General features: G+C 40.4%; 1 long non-coding RNA gene across 1 annotated transcript in view; it reads right to left on the bottom strand.

The window, feature by feature from the left end:
* Nucleotides 1–15,473, bottom strand: part of LOC130180248 (uncharacterized) — a 41,454-nt gene extending 25,981 nt beyond the window's left edge. Inside the window, exons 1-2 of the long non-coding RNA XR_008829379.1 lie at nucleotides 15,234–15,473; nucleotides 14,259–14,392 (exon numbers count right to left, since the gene is read on the bottom strand). This is a non-coding gene — a long non-coding RNA (uncharacterized LOC130180248). The remainder of the gene's footprint in view (nucleotides 1–14,258; nucleotides 14,393–15,233) is intronic.
* Nucleotides 15,474–17,612: the final 2,139 nt, after the last annotated feature.

The raw sequence follows: 17,612 nt of genomic DNA, 5'->3' as shown, positions 1-17,612 counted from the left end.
GTATGTGTTTTGCCTGGATACAAAACAGATGTCATCATATGGAGCCACAGGGCCGCCTACATGTGAATTCTTTATTGTTTTCAGATCAGTGACGACAGACCTACACGCACCTCGGACCGACTGTGTCCTTGTGATGGAGACAGCCAAGTCAAACCATCTGTTTCAGATAAAATTAGACACACAGGACTTAACAGTGAATACAGTTTGTCTCCACCTGCAGGTGTTGGTCCCAGGATTAAAGAGTTTACAGTTTCAGTCAGGTCCAGTTAGTTTCTAGTTTCTACACTGAAAGTGGAAAGATCATCTCCTATATTGTTTATCAAGTCATTTCTACCCTTTCAATTCTTTCAATTTTTGATCTCCTCCTGAAACTAATGATTATTTTCCTTACTTGGTTACTTGGTTGCTTATCTTACTTTTGCAGTTGTAAAACAGTGAGGAAATATTCTCATCTAGGGAACTGGAACCAAAAATGTTGATGTTTTTTCTATAAAGAAATTACTAAAATGATTAATCAGTTATCCAAATTGTTGCGGATTAATTTCTTATTGACTCAGTATTCAATTACTCAACAAAATTGTATTTACACAGCTTTGTTAGCATTCCACACTACAACATTAGCGTGCCAGTGGCTAAAGAAGGCTAACACAAAGCTTGTTTTTTCTTGGTTAAGATGACAAGGCGTTGAATTTGTATTATGCTGTCCAGCAGTAGGTACACGTTTAGGTTATAATATGTACAAAAAATGCATGAAAAATGTAACAGGTTTTTAGAAATACTGGTTTACAGAAGCTGAAAGCAAGGAAGGAGAGAAGTGGGATCTTTCTTCATGTCGCTGGTGCGATGCCATGTTGTCCTTCAGGACAGTAAGCTAGGAATTGAGACTCCACAAGGGCTCTCAAGAAAGTAACACAATACTTATGTTACACATAATTTTAATCATTTCTGGCTTACTCCCTACGTGATGTAGCTACTTTGGCCCAGACAGAAATATTTTGATAAATACTGGATGGATTCACATGAAAAGTTGTACAGACGTTTATATTTCCCACAGGACAACTTGTAATAACTTTGGTAATACCCTGACTTCTTGTGTGGCGTCATCATCAGATCAAATTTCCTGTATGTCTAAATACTTTAGTTGTTATTTGGGCTTAAACTAATTGCAGTCCCTTCAGCCTCTGGTATACTTTTATTAGTGCTAATTAGCACATGCTAGTATGCCTAAATGCTAAACTAAGATGGTGGCCATGGTAAACGACTGCTAAATGTTCGCATATTGTCACTATGAGCATGTTAGCATTTTAAGACATTTGCATTTTTGCTAAAATCAGACTGCACTCGCTATGATAGATCAAAAGTTTGAGTCTGGAGCATAGAGCTTCTCAGAAAAACCAATGTTAAAGCTAACACTAGAAGAAGAGGTCTAGCCTCAGATTCAGTCCTCTGTGACACTCAGTGAATAAAGAGATTCTGCATCAGTGGTGTCAGGTATGAATATCTGCTTTTTATGTTATATTTTTCATAACTGTGTTTCCAGTGATGGGATATCAATTCCTCTCCGGGTCTCTCTTACCCTCTGGACCATTCCCTCTTCATTCAGGGGAGCGAGACTTTGTCTCACATCATAAAACAATATTTCCACCATCTACAGTTATTCCCTAAATAGATCTTACATACTGACGCTGTGAACGTTCCATGGACTCAACCCATCGAACAGATGTCCGAATGCTTCAGTAAAGTGACCAAAACAGCAGCGCTGGAAGAGAGGGAGTGTAGGGCTCATTTTAATGGAATCGGGACAAGTCTCTGGGGATGCCTTTGTCACTTTCCCTAGCAGTCTGATCCCGTAAACATAAAGCAGCAGTGTCCCATGACCAAAAGTGGTTTGCTTTCAAGTTTGGCTTTTTTTGTGAAGATAAAAAAGCTAAGATATAGCAGAAACTACAAAGGAACATTTAAGGGTTCGGTTTGCAGAGTTGAGGTGGTACCTTAAAGCCCCGAATCATTTCAAATATTAAATCCATATCTCTAGATATTCTTAAATATTCATGACTAAATATGGAGCAATTAAAGTTAGAGTTTGGTGGGAAAAACATCCCCCGGTATTATTTACTCAAAGTCCACATCATATGGGGGGATGGTAGAAAGATTCCCATGATCAATGCGAATGATCAAGAAGAAGTATGATAATAGAGTTGGTTGCCTGAGGATTAAAATACGTGACAATATAACTTCATGTACATTACAATTGGGTTAAATTATTACAGTGAAAAACGGTCTCTGGCTGATGTGAGATGAGCATATTTGTTTTTAGGCACTTCTATATCAGAGTTTCTCATTTGTAAATAGTGTCAGGAGGTTCAACTGTTATGTTGCATTAGTGTTCCTGGGTCCGGACCTCGAAATGTATCTAGTTTATCAAGTATTGATACTCTGCTATGTATGTTGTTTCAAGACGGGAGCAGAAATAAGTAACCTGGGGAAAATAAAAGTATTTAAATCAAAACGTATAACAGCAGGAATCAGGATCTACAGGCTACTTCTGGTACATGAACAAATCTGACGAGCCCCAAAGTACCCAAGCGGCATTTTCAGCATTCTTCAGTGAACGGGCTGCAGTTCAGTGTGTACAGGAAGTGTCAATGGTGTCTGCGTGACAGCTGGTATCAGCAGCAGCCAAATCGAGTATACAGGTTTGTATGGATTTTGGCCTCAGTAACGAGCAGCCACAGCAAGCAGAGAGGAAAACTTCAAAGCAAGTTAAACTTTAATCACACAGTACCCAAATGAGTTTTTATACACTATTTAAGGTTGTAATGCTTCCATTTATATGGCTGGCAGTTAGTTTGGTAACATATAAAAAGGACTTTTAAGTGCCTTGTGTGGCTCTTTCTTTTTAGAGTGCCAGCATGTGCCATTGCAGGCCCAGTACATATCGAACTAGCATTATAATTAATATAACTATGAAATGACACAAATGCAGCATGTCACACAAAAACTGGCAACACGAGCAACATTACATTTGTCAGTACATTTTGATTTAGATATTGCTGAATCTCGATTGCTGCATAGAAATACATGGCGTCACCTTTTTTGAAATTGACTTTCCTGCACAGACAGATCTGTCAAAGGAATCACCACAACTGTTCCAACTTGAAAATATTGTGTTTGTGAGAGATCCCATCTCCTATTGCAAAGAGCTGATGTATTCTCTATCAGCAATCTGTTAATTGTGCAACTATGCTACAAGGCATCGGGTGTGGTACATCATAACATTTTTATAACATCTAATTCCTCAGGTGTCAGTCTGATCATGATGCTGTAAAGCAGCTGTAACAGAGCTCTGTGTACTCTGGATCTCACCCATGCTAGATTAACTTCAGCCCAGTCAGGTGGGTGACAGATTGTCTGAGAATCACTGCTTTGTTTCCCAGTCAGTTCAGCAGGCTGTATAAATTACTGAGGCGCCTTTTGGTAATTAGACTTCATCTGCAGTGATTATATTAGACTAGGTAATCATAGGAAATTTGAATGGGAGTTATGGTTATGGTTTTTCCAATAGCCTTCGATCCAGCCAAGTGTCTAATTCAGCAACAATATCTGATGGGGAGGTGCCCGCTTAATAACTCAAGTCACACATGTGCCTGGTTATCGCATAAGGACTCAATATGGTTTAACAGTACAGTTACATCAGATCCTGCACATTAGTAAAAGGCGTCAGGGGCTTTACAAGCATTGTCCTCCTCGTCACACTGACAATGCCATCTGTATCCACATCCTTCCACTGTGCATGATGGTTTTCCAAACCCACAGATGTCGTCTCACTACAAAAATGTAACTTTTCTACTTGTCTTATGTGGTAGTTATCTGTATAGAGAGTCTGTGATATTATCAGAGAAGAAGCAGATGTGAGAGTTTAATCACAGCCAGTCAGCCTCTCCCTCCTGCTGCTCATAACATCCTCCCTGCGGCTGCAACGGCTCGGGGCCCGCCTCAACACAACACGGCCAGATAGACTCGCACTTGAAATGTGACGAGGATGTTGCAGCTCTTTTTAAAACCCTCCTTTTTTGAACCCCAGAACCTCCCTGCTACCCCGATGGCCCAAACTCTTGCTCCTCTTGCTACCCCACATGAACAATCACTCAGCACAGGTGGGCTGTCTGCTGTTTCACATTGACAAGAGCAGCAGCGGAGAGACATGAAAACTATGGCAAGCTGCCGCTGTCCGGGCCCGACGCCAAGACCTTCCACCCCTCCCTCTCGTCTCCTACGCTCTGATTCCTCTGTATTCCTCTCTCCCACAGGTCCCTCAGGGCCTGCCCGCCCGACAATGAAGGGATTTTTATCGTGCTTTTGGTAAAGGGAGCTAGACTTTGCAGAGATATTGGTAAGACACCAGCTGCCGTTCCAGGTTATCTCGCACCTACAGTATCTGCGACGCAACATAGAAGGGGTTAATTGGAGGTTAGCAGCGAAAACAATGAGGATAAGCTTTGTTTTTGGCTCAGCCTTGGTTGATGTAACTAAATCATATCATAGATAAGTTAACGAGGTATAAAAAGACGGCCTCTTTGGTGGCAAATCTGCACGGCTTTTATGGTGCCAATTATCTGGTCATTAAAAACGGTGAGGAGAAAAACTAAAAGCGAGATTGCAAAAACATGAGAAAAAGTTTGTCATGATGTCAGAAGGATGCTTTTGAAGCTCTGGCTGAAGTTACATGTCATCCTTGCCAGAAGCTCATGTAACACTCCCCTCTTTGACCTTCCTGTCTGCCCTCTCTGCAATGTCTAAAGCAAAGAGAAGCACTAAAGCCATGTGAATAGCACATTCTCCCTTCTGAAAATGTGATTTTGTGTGTTTACTGATGTCAGATCGGTTACATAATGCTCAGCCACACCCTTCAGACGGCCGGGAAGCAGCTGTTAAACTGATCACATGGAACAGTAGGTTCCTCATTATCACGTCTCTTTTCCCTCTTGTCACCCTTTCCTGTTTTTCTGCTCCTTATTTGCAGGTTTGCCCTGTGCGCTCTTAAAAATCAGAATGCATATCTACAGGATTTATAGGAGAGTTATTCAACGTCAGAGCCACAGATCAATGGTGGTAATAATAAAAGAACACAGAATTAATATGGAAATTTTAGTGGCCTCTGTTGCGATGTTTTTAAAAAGGAAAGTTGGCAGTCCATTCAACTTTTAGCGTTTTTTTTCTGATTCTGTAAAGCCAGTTGGAAAGCTGAGACAGTGTGGAGCAGAGGAGAGACGGGACAGAAAGTTCGGGTGGGATTTAATCCAAGGGTTGTAGGTGGGCTGCTGCACTCAGATCCGTTTGTGCGTCATCCTTTTATGAAATGTTCATTGAAAAGAGAAGGGGCTGAGCAACGGGGAAGAAAATATGTCTGCTTTCATCAAGACAACTGCAAGCTCTAAAAATCCTACCTGCTCAGCACCAACAACAACTAGTACACAGCAACTACTTAGTGAACATTTATCACCAGCAATTAGCAGCTGAAACACCTAATATTTCCCTTGGGAAAACTAAGCTAAAAGGAGAGTGAATATTGGACTAAAGTGAACACAAACACAACTCCACATTAACTCTAATGTTGCAGACATGTGATCGTGTGCACCAAACCGATGATGAATATGATGCAACTGCAATAAACAGTTCTACCTTTGATCCACAAAACACCAGATGATGACTTTCAACCTTTGTAAACTGATGAGAAACTGTCCATTTGGTGAGAAAGACGTCCATTAAGTAATCCTGAAATATGCATGATTGAATGTCTGTGAATGTAGCAGCAGCTATGAGTAACTCCATCTAATTCTTACCTTTAATTGAGCTCAGATATAAAAACAATGACCTAATACTGGGCATGGAGCCACTGTGCACACAAACATGCTTAGAAAATGGTAATCAGATGCACCAGAGGGACAAGAAGGCAAACAAGTAGCTGTTAAAGTGTTGAATTTACTTCTAATTTTTCTGGTAGTTCCTAGACTTCCCTTACATTTCATATTTTCAGTTTACATGTCTTTCATTCATACAGTAGGATTCCTATATGTCAGTCAGTGAGGGTGTTTGCCTGCACACAAGGCCGCACCCGCTGAGGTCACAGCAGCTTCCCTCATTGTCGAATATCCGGTAAACTTTACAATGGAGCCAGTGTGCACGCTGCCAGGCTGAGATGGAAAACGAGCGAGGAGGGGCACCGAGCTAAAGCCCTGCGAGGAGTTTTGTAGTCACTTGTGGAGGAGGATGAGCAATGACTGGAATGTCAATGAGCAGAGATGATAGGTAGAGAGACAATAATGACAGAGGACAAGAAAAAAAAAGGTTACAAAGGTTGACGAACGCTCAAGCTAGACTCCTGTCTCTAGACACAGGAGTGACGACATAAGTGATCTTCAGGAGCTGTGAATTTTTGGCTCCGGCTGACGAAGTTGGTTCTGTAATTTGATTGATCCAACAGACAGATTTTTTTAGTCATTACTTTTTGCTGTTGTCTTCGATTTGAGCGCTCTGTACGTTACTCCTTAGTGCTGAGGTTACAGGACTATCCATTGCTGTGAGTTTTCACAGTGTTGTTTTTTGGATTTACAACGAAAGCTGGACACGGCACCAGCACTCAACCTTACTTCTTATTTGTCCCAGTGGCCATTCACAGTACTGCAACAGAAATAGCACTTTCCCCATAGACCACCACCATCTGTAAACCTTCTGACGGAACCCCTCAAACAGCATTATAACATTTTGTATACCGAAATTCTCAGAGCTTAGAAAATACATTTTGTAAAATACAAGTGTGTGATGTCGCCTAATGTAAAGTCTATGGGCTCAACTGGACCCATGAAAGAGAGACAGCTGATGCTAGCTAGCGCCCCGCCTTTCTTTCTGTTGACGTGTGTCTGAGTGATGTCATCCCTGAGATGCGTGTGCAGAGACGGGGGTAAAGAACAATCTAAAATGACAGAGCTTATCAGGAGATCAACATGAAAAGTTGTTTTTGTACCCAAAACTGTATCTCAAAAGTAATGAATGGAAAATGTTCGTCATATTAGTATTATATTAAACCTGTCTGTTAGCTCAGAGAGCAGAATTAGCCATTTGCTCCAGTGATCTGATCAGAGCTCTGGATTTTATGAAACCTGTAGATGTTTTTACACTGAAGTTGCAAGAATAAACAACAATTTTAAGATCAGACAGTTACTGTGTGTTTAAGGCTGTTTGGTGAATACTGCTAAAACTTGTTAAACATGCATGTTGAGTTTCAGTTTGGGACTCTGATAGAGGAGCAGACTGATAGCTTTGGATTGGATTTCCGGAGAAAGAAAATAATTAAACAGGCATACACTTTTCATGATCCTGCGTGGCTGATCGATAATACTGATTAAATCCCATACTGGCACAGTTTGTCGCAAGGGAAGTTTGAATTTCTAACAGCAACAGCTGTGGTCGATACCAATTTGTCTTATAATACGGAAAGTAAACTCTAAGAAATGAAACGAATGAAAGATTGCATTGATTTACAGAAGCTTAAATATGTCCGCTTTTATATTATTTTATATTCAGACTATAAGTTGAAATTAGACTTTGGAAGTCTGCTCTTTTACATCTGCACACTGTGCCAGGCTAACTGCAAATACAAGACAATAGATGGAACATAAACCAGAGCAAATCTCTAAAAAGCAGACACTGACAGGATCTGAATTCTGCACACTTAGCCTGCAAAGACCCCAGCTGTTGCTCTGATATTATTTCACAGACTTCTTCAGCGGTCACAGAGTGTTCCCACATAGTGAAAGCCCACCACAGGGACCCTCCAGAGCCTATCACTTGGGAAAACATTTTCTCTGCATTTGCCTTTTATTTGGCTGGCGGGGGAATCGAAGCCTGTTTGTGTTATGGGGAGGCGGTAGCCAAGGAGACCTGGGTTTCTCAGACGAGCTGCATTCCAGATTATTCTTAACACAACTTTTTGTATGACTTGGAAAGCGTCCTCAATGTTAAACCATATCTTCAGGCGGAAATTACAATTTCAAAATATCAGACACAAATGCATCCTGCTCCAGATCCAAACATGTCTGAAGAATCATACATCTTATAGAAATAACATGTTATTAGTGCTTGATGATTCACTGGTCTGCGGTTGGACAAGCTTGGTAGTATTGCCAGAAATGTGGCTGAAAAATCCCCCTGCCACAGGAACCTTTATTTGATTTGGTCCAAGAAGAAATGTATCAAGTAAAACCACTAGATTTTTATGATTACATCCAACTGGAAAGAAAGTGGTTTGCCCGAAAAAACCCCCATCTTTTAGAGATGAGCACGGCTCATCAGTTCCCCTTAAATTGTCAGATTATATATTTGCATGTTTTATATGTTGTTTACTGTGTGTTGTATCTGGGAAACAGCATGACATTTTCAAGGCTGCCAAGCTTTGGTTTTTCTCTACATGCTGAGGTGTGGGAAGTGAAGTGCTGTAATAAAATAGCAAAATAGAACTTGGTACATATTGAATTTAGAGAGTGGTGTCTTTATTTTTAGACTTAACAAACCAAAATTACGACGTCAAAGTGGGAAGGAATGGATTACCATACATATAATTACTAGCACTAACTAGCTCTATACTGCAATACAAAACCAAAGCTGTTCGCTTACTTATAAGTCTTCTACATGGATCAACAACTGATGAGGATGCTGACGCTGTGCCTGGGAAATGCAGCTTTAGCCATCGAGGGCAAATGTAAGACGCCTTTTTTCAGGCATCTTGAGTTAGGAGAAGTTACCCCTAATGGGAAGCTTGAAGTTGTAGAAAGTGTTACGAATGGGAGCTGTGATGTTATCATGTTACAATACTTGTGCGCTTTGTAAGCTGTTTTGTTTTAACAAGGACGAAAACTGCAATCTAAAAGTGGCCAGTAAGTCCCAATTCTCACTGGAAACACTGGACAGGAAAATGACAACAATACTAAACAATGTGCCCTTAAGCAAGGCATTGTGTCATTGTGCCATTGTGCCAATCCCTCCACTGCAGCAGCTCAAGATAAAAAAAGAGCACCCACATGCGAGTATGTACGATTATGTCATGACACAATGACAAACTTCCCCTGGACAATTAAAGGTCAAAAACACACCAAAGCGGATCCATTTGCATGTTAAGCTTTGTCAGAATCCATTTACATCAACACACACACACACTTCAAAAACACATCTCGGTATCTGGTGTTCCGCTCAATGCAATGTCCAGATCCCTCGGTGAGAGATAGCTCACAGTAGAGCCTCGCTGAGCTGCCAGAAGTGGACCACATCACACACGGTAATCACAAAATCTACAGCACCAGTTTATCGAGATGGAGCTGAATGAAGTCGAGTCACAGGAGAGAATGGTTTCCTGGTTTTTTGGAGGTGAGCCTCGCTGGTCGGCGTATGCACTGAAAGCTGCAGATGTGAGCCTTCATGCCAAAGTAAACAGAAACGGTGTTTGATGTAGAACTTTGTACATAAAACTATGATCCTTTTCAAGTTACTGCATTAAAATCACACGATTTATATTACAGAAGACAGAAAAGGGGGCCACCTGCCAAATTTGGGGAATTAAATGTCAGCAGCAACAGCAAACAAGGTTAGAGCGTCCATAAAAGTTTCCATAAATTCTTTGAAACTGTGCAGTTCATTGGGATTACAGTTACATAAAAACTGCCACATTAGGTGCACAGGGGACAATTAAAGCAAATCTGAAGGTCATCTTTTTATATAATGCAAAGCTTTACCCTGCATTTGGACAGTCACATACCTCCAGCATTTGCCAGCAGTCTACAGTCCAATATTTCTCAGTTGCTGAACCAACTTCATGGAAAGACAGACAAACAGACATGCGCACCGGTTGATTAATGGCTCTCTGACTGCAACTCGACGTTCACTGGCATTCACCGATTCTGTCCGAGGGAAAGACTAATTGGTTTTCCAGCAACAATGAGGCATAAATATCATGAGATCTGTTTGTTTTTTTTGTCCCATTCACTCAATGAACTCTCCAGTTGCAGAGAGCATACTGTACAGTGGTTATTTTCCAAATACCGGCATTCAGTCATTTTGCCCCACTAATACTCTAAAAATGACACATGGGAAAGTGTGACAGAGCGGATAATAGGCCTGTTAGACACGTCAAACATGAGAATTTAGAAAATCTACTAAGCATTCCTTCAGGGTGAAAGTTTTCAGTGTCATTAGCAGCTTTAATAATGTGTGTTTCTGCACACACAGCTGGCTCATTAGATTCATGCTGCTTCAAATTTCTTCTGACTATCAGAGTCAAAACAAAAAGATTCATGACATCGACTTTATCTCGATGGTTATAAATACATCCATCCTACTGAATGTTATGTAAACTGTATTTCCACAACACTCAGAACTTAACAAAGCATAACACTGTAACTTTTTTATCATGCAAACTACCTTGGTTATTGATCGACCACAACGTGAGCCCGGCTAAAATCTATGGTCTGTCATTGGTCACCGTTCCCGCCGCCTCTCTTGACCATGACTTACGAGGAGAAGGAGAGCACAGGCATGTAATTTCGGGCACTTCGTGAATCATTAGTCCGGTGATTGATCTGAAGTGGGGTTTATGTGGCATTTAGAGGATAAAAATAGCCATTCAAAGCAGTTCGGTCCATGATTACTTGCAGTGTTCAAGTGCAGTTTCAGCTGAGATTGAAACCAGGCATGAAGCTTTTAAAAGAATCAAAAAAAAAAGAAAGAAAAAGAAAACCGCCGCGTGATGAAAATTGCCTGTTGGGAGTGGTGGATGAGGAAAGCCGCTTGGATTGGTGGGTTTCTGCAAGAGCAAGTTCCAGACCTACTCTGGAGATCTGCGTGTGTGGTTATTCCTGCTTACAGTGAAGTAAACCATTACTTTCTCCAGTTCTCACCTACCCCTGAGAAACTCCGCTAATTAGACATTTTGGGAAACATTTTATTCACTTGTGACAAAAGAACGGACAAACCAGGACAAAGAATGGACAAACCACATAGACTGTTTCCTTTTCACTCACCAGATTTTAGTATTTGACGGTCAGATCCTTACAACTGAGTAAATACACCAGACAACACACTGAATGACTGGTCATTATCCAACGGAGTTCTGACAGTAGACAACCCCACAAATCTCCTGTGAGAATGACAATTGTTGGTTGTTCTCGTACCAAAACAAACATGGACAGCAACCAGCAGCTTGCATGGTTTGCAGAAAGTCAAATTCATGTTGTCAGGTCCAGACCAGCCTCTGTTTCACTAGCTTCTGTAACTCAATGCAGTCTAACATTTAACATTTCCTTTATCCTTCTTACTGAAAAAATAAAAAAATAAAAAATAAGTGTGTTCCTGGAGATCAGCATACACTACAACTGTTGCTATAAGAAATTGAAATTGATTGATTAAAAGAAAAATGTACATACTAACATTTATCTTGTGCACACTGAAAAAAAGCACAGCAGCTACTTGTGTCATTATAACTTGGTTTCCCTCATATCCATTAAACTAACCAACACTCTCTTCTTGTTTTCTAACTCTTCAACTTTTTCACTGTTATCTCTGCTGTGTAAAAATGTCAAAGAACTATTTGTTGCCCTCAGTCCTGCTCTTATTACTGACATATCTGAACTAATCACGACTCCTCACTGACTCATGGACCCACGAGCCGTGACGTTTAGCCTGTGAATATCTAGGACTTATAGGAAACTGTTCATGAAAGGCCACTAAAAGCATAAATATTTAATAAACGATAATATTAGATCGTTTTTTTTTGTTTTTTGTTTTTGTTTTAAAACAACTGTCCTTATCTAAACAAATGCAGAAATCCAACAACATACTGTTGAGAAAAGCTCTATTCCAAGGCTGGATTTTCAGTCATTGGTGGAGCTACAAATGTCAATGGGATTTTGAATTAAGTTTCCTACTTCAGGAACAGAATGCAGTGCAATTTAAGCTGAATAGGCCACTATAAAAAACAAAAACTGGTATAAAAGTGCAGAGTTTGGGTGAGATCCCTGTGGAGCAACTTCAGGTAAATCTGTTTATTTACTGGTATGTCTCCCACTGACTACACAACATCATCGGTCACTGCTGTCAGTTGCAAATATCAAACGTGTTTATGAAAACAACTTGCATCGACTGGCATAAGATCATAAAATCAATCCAGTATAATGAAAGCTTGTAACAAGTAAACAAGCTGTGGTTAAACCCTGTGCCACACAGCAAAACTAAAGTTTGTTCCAAGTTTGTTGAATGTTGGCAATAAATACACAATGTCACATAAAAAGAAGTCAATACAAGCAAAATTGCAGTGGCCTACAATATGAGCAGAGTAAAGTTGACGTACTTAACATCCACATAAATTCAATAGGAGGCATTTAACCCATTGCTGGTATCCTGCAGTAGAGATTTAAAAAAAAAATACCTTAAAAAAACATGAAGCTAAAATATGTCAAACTCACATAAAACCACAATATACCTCTCTCTGGCCACTCATCTGTCTAGCAACACCAGAGCTGACTGCCTGGGCTTTCTCTTCCCTGTAGACTACACTAATTAGAGGAGTACTTGCAGGTGAGGCAGCAACGGGGTGTTGTTCAAGAACGTTCAGTCCGTCACAGTAGGCATGTAATTTAGCAAATCATTTCCCCAGAACTATCCATTTAAATGCAGAGAGCCTGGATAGCCAAGATCTTTCACAGTCGACAGAAAAACCACAACACAAACCAACAAAAACCTTGAGGACAGCAGTCATTTAAACAGAAGCCTGATGTCCTCCTATAAATATTATTAAGGTGCTTTGGTCACCATGGCAGAAACATCCAAAAATCTGACTTTTCTCCACAGAGTCTAGTCCTGAATTCCAGCCTTGGAGGCCAATTTGGCATCGTAACAGATCTTGGATGAAGAAATTGTGTCGCACAAAGCGGATTTATGAGCCATCCTTTGTCCAAGTCAAGCCTGGTGATGTAGTGAACCATGTGGCCATCTACTGTAAATTTTAAAAAGGCCAAGAAATAGAAAAGAAAGCAGGCTTGTAGCCGCACAGTGGGAAATGCTTTTTAGACTTGTGATTGTTCTGACTGTTTGCCAAGTCTACAATGAGGTGACACGAGACCCACTGAGTTCCTAAAAACTGACAAATGAGTCCTGATCTAGCAACTGCAAATCCCATGTTTGCATTAATGTGTTGCCATTTATGTTCCAAAAATATATAAAAATCTCTCTGCGCACCTTCTCTTACCTCTAATGGTCCCAATGGTGCTGAAATAAAGCAGTGTGGGTTGGCATCACAGCCAAAAATTACGCTCTAATGAGCAGAAATCTTAACACATTCAGAGTTTTGGAGGTACCAGAGGGGAAGTCATGAACAACTGAGAGACTGTCAGCAGGTGCTAAATTATAGGGCTGTGGTCAAGAGATATTTGACACCTTTCAGTGAAAAGTGGTTTGATCTGAGAAGAGGATGGAGGTTTTTGGAGGAAGGCTGTTCTGGCTTCAGTGAATGGGAGACGCTTTTAAGGCTGCAGAGAAGAGAACTTGATTTACTGATTGTAGCCAGTAGAAGTTGTGGAGGCCAGCGAACAAAAGAGGGATTGTGTCTTTTGATCACTTATTGAAATAGAGGAGGAAACTATTCGAAGCCAAACAAAGTGTAAATATTTAATCAACAGTGCTGGACATATTTCTGCTATTTGCTTATTCATTAATCATTCATTTGCACTTCGAAAAGCATTGCACTGAGTTGCAATCAGAAAAGTAGTAACAAAAAGAAAAAGAAAAAAGAATTAAATAAATAAATAAAATAAAAAGAGAAAGGCATGTTAAGTAAGCAGTTTGCAGAATTCAGCAGGAAACACTTAGAATCAGTGCTGCAAAAACAAGAATACCACTGAAAGCCATTAAAACATGTGGGTCTTAATCAGCCTCAACTGATCTCTGTTATGCTTTAATTCAAAATAAAATCCCACCTTCAGTCCCGGCACTGTTTTATATAAAGTAATAGTCTGATTGTGGAAAATTGTAGTCATGCTTTTTTAGAAAAACAAAACACTCCTTAATTTGATCCAGCATGCCTTTCTGCGAGTTGCCATTCATTTAATGAGTTCCAGCAAAGCTGCTTTTGACAGCAAATATGAGGCGATATTGTAAAAGTGTGGTTCTAAAATGAGAGAAAAGAAACAGGTTTGGAGTTGTTGTTGTTGTTGTACCTTAGGCTGAGTGAAGACCAGATGATGTGTCTCGTGACAGGTGGGGATCTGTCACCACAGCTCTCACAGCTGTAGCATCGCAAACTGTTCCAGGTTGACACGAGCACGCTGACAAGGAGCATCATCACCGGGACCTGTATATGAACGAGCAGAATATCAGACTGTGTGAGAGAGACCTAAACATGGAGCTGCTATTGCTGCAAACCAGAAAACACACTTGCATAGTTCGGAGTGAAATATGACGTTTCTTTCTCTGTCAGAAAACACATTATGTGAAGCAGGTTACAGTGCAATGAATAGGCAAGTATGTGCAACAAATCTTAAGGCACAGAATGAGACTCAGGGGGAAACTGTGAGGCTAACTACTGCACTGTCAAAACCAGATGTTGATGATATACAAGCACTCATGGGTAAAATACATTATCTGATGTATCCAAGCAGCAGGCTACTTGTTTTATTTGAGCACACATCCCAATTTTAATTCATGGATTTATGACAGATAATATTTCCTGTCAAACTATTTTGTATTTTCACTTGAATTTCATTCAGAGCCTGGATTTTGTCTGGATGTCGTGTTAATAAATTCTCTATTCAGTAAGCCCTGTCCCTCTGTTGTTATGCCTGTCAAGGTTTCCAATTCATAACTGCACAGATACAGTTTACAGAGAAAAAAATTTCAAATTTACCACTTCAAATTCTTAGTGATGTTTTGGTGGGTCCTTGATTTCAGACAGAAATCGACAAAATCAGGCTTATCTGTAACTGGCAACCATCAGGTTTGTCTTCCCGAGATGTCAACTGTTGCTAGCAGAATGTAGCTAGCTAGCTAATTATGGTAGCGCTTGCTCAACTGCTGTGTCTCAAATCGGATACTTCAGTCAGTACGTGTGGTACACAGAATGCTCACTGACGTAGTGCGTGAATTCGCTACAGGGAAGTGTTGTCCCTAATCAAACGCTGTCGCTGGGCACTCACCGGAAATGACGATCACCTGTTGCCCTCCTCCGACATATCTGCCAGCTGCTGTGCTAGCTTGACTTCAAAATTAATGTTTTACTTCACTGTGTGTTCCCCCTGTTTCATGCGACATAGAAATTAGGCCGACGGATGCTGTGTTCTCCTTCTTCTAGCACCGTTTTCACAAGTTTGAAAATAGCCAAGATGGCGACCGTTAAGGATGAAAAGTATTCGTCGTTTTACACTCTACTGTTTGGCCAGTGCACCATCCGGGTATTTATAGTGCACTACATGTTGCCAGACTTGTCAATATGGAGTTTGCTAATTGAGACACAGAATGTGAGTTTGTTGAATCATAGTTATGGTTGCTAAGATATGATTGGACAACTACTGTATGGGATAGTTGTTCAACAAATGGTCAGTTCATGAAAAAAAAAGAAAAGCAATTTGAATTCCATACCATGTCCCAATACATGGTGACACTTTGCTTTAAACCCCCCTATCTAGCATTTAGAAATACTATGCAAACATATAACATTTGAAACATAATATTATTAATGTATATGATTTATCAACAATTTCTTCTCCTATGTAGAAGTTATCCTATATTTACCTATCAATGAGTAGAAAACTTACTACTTACTTACTTGTGATGTTAAGAGCAAACATCACAAGTAAGTAAGTTACAAGTGACTCAAGGGTGAATTTTCTTTCATATCTTTAAAAGGAAATGATCACATTGTATCCTCAGAAACATGCAGCCTCTTCATTTCCTGTTATTGAGGAACTCAGTGTTGCTATAGCAGCGGACACAACCCTCCCAACAAACAATTACCAGTTGCCAAGGAAATTACAGTTTACCACAGTGTTTATTTGTTTGACCTTTCTTTTCCTACTAAATACTTGAGCGTCTGCCAGGTCGCAGCATTAAATGGGCCTTAATGACAATGGTTTACTGTAGCCCAGTAGGTTTAAATGACCGCTTTGAATTTGTACAATCTGACTGGTTTTCGTGGGATCCTTTTTATGAAAAACGTGTGCAGCCATGTCTTACTCTTGATGATGCCCAATTTCCACCCCTGACATTTCCCATGACAATTCAAATCCCTGTCCCGGACTAACCCCTGCCAACAGTGTTTGCACATGCATCGTGTAAGTGTGTGTGTGTGTGTGTGTGTGTGTGTGTGTGTGTGTGTGTGTGTGTGCATGTACGTGAGTGTAATTGTTTTGATTGAGGGGCCACAACTGAAAGCCATCCAAGCCAAACACTGCTTCGACTTGTCTGCCATCTCTGGTTTCTTGCATAGAGGCGCTGGAATATTTAGGTGACATTTTGCAACCATGGGAAGAAAAGTACACTGGGCATGCCGCTGGGCGCAAAAAAATAACTGAAGGGTTGCTGGTTCAAATATGGGACATGCTCTTCCCTCTCTTTAGAACTGTAATGACTGGATAAACAGAAGACTAAAGCATACAGTGCAGTTAAAGTGTGCATGTTTTGTTTTCACTCTAGCAAAGAAGCCAGACCTGTACCAGATTTTCTGAGGAGTCTGGATCATTCATAATGTAGCAGCAGATCAGGAATGTATTTACACCTTACAGTATTTAATGAACCAACAGTAATATTTTAAAAACCAGCTCTATGACACACAGGAAAGTGCAAAGACCTGAGAGATGGACTGTAGCACTCTAGCAGCAGCTTTTTAGCCAGACCATTTCGCATTTCGACAGTTGGAAAGCTCAGAAAATCTTCCTGCCAGTCATTATGACATCACTCCCTATCACACCACTCACACACAGCATTCACTCATCTCGTCCAAGTACCATCATGCAAGAAGCCAAGCAGGTGTGTTTGCACATCCAATTGGCTGCACATGTAGTAGTAAGCATGTTCAAACAAGCTTAGTATAACTCAGCAGATGACAACAACATGATGAAAGAGAGACAGCGCCTACAAGATGATGTGATGCAAGGTAAATGACTTCACTAGCATGTCAGTGAATTGAGTGATGGTGATGTTCAGGGCGACTGAGGGAAATGATGAAGCTTGAAAGCGTACAGTGTTGTCATATGAACTACATATGCAATTTGTAACTTGTATATCATATCCTGTGAAAAAACAGGACATAGGGAAAAGGCACCCGTCTTTTAAAGAATCATTTCAGGTATGATGTGACCTTCACAATATCTAATTTTAGGTCGAAACACAACATAGTTTGCATCAACATGTCAAGGATCATCAAGTCTTCCTGATTACGAATGTATTACTGAAGTCCTGATTGAGAGCAAAACTACTTACAGTGTAGGACTAAACAAAACTTCTACCTCTGATGTGGGGATAAAGAATTAATCCACAGACGATTAATCACCCCCGGCAACCACAACAAAGCGCAGATG

The sequence above is a fragment of the Seriola aureovittata genome, chromosome 13, assembly GCF_021018895.1.
Source record: "Seriola aureovittata isolate HTS-2021-v1 ecotype China chromosome 13, ASM2101889v1, whole genome shotgun sequence".
Lineage (NCBI taxonomy): Eukaryota > Metazoa > Chordata > Actinopteri > Carangiformes > Carangidae > Seriola > Seriola aureovittata.
This window is presented reverse-complemented; position numbering and strand designations above follow the sequence as displayed.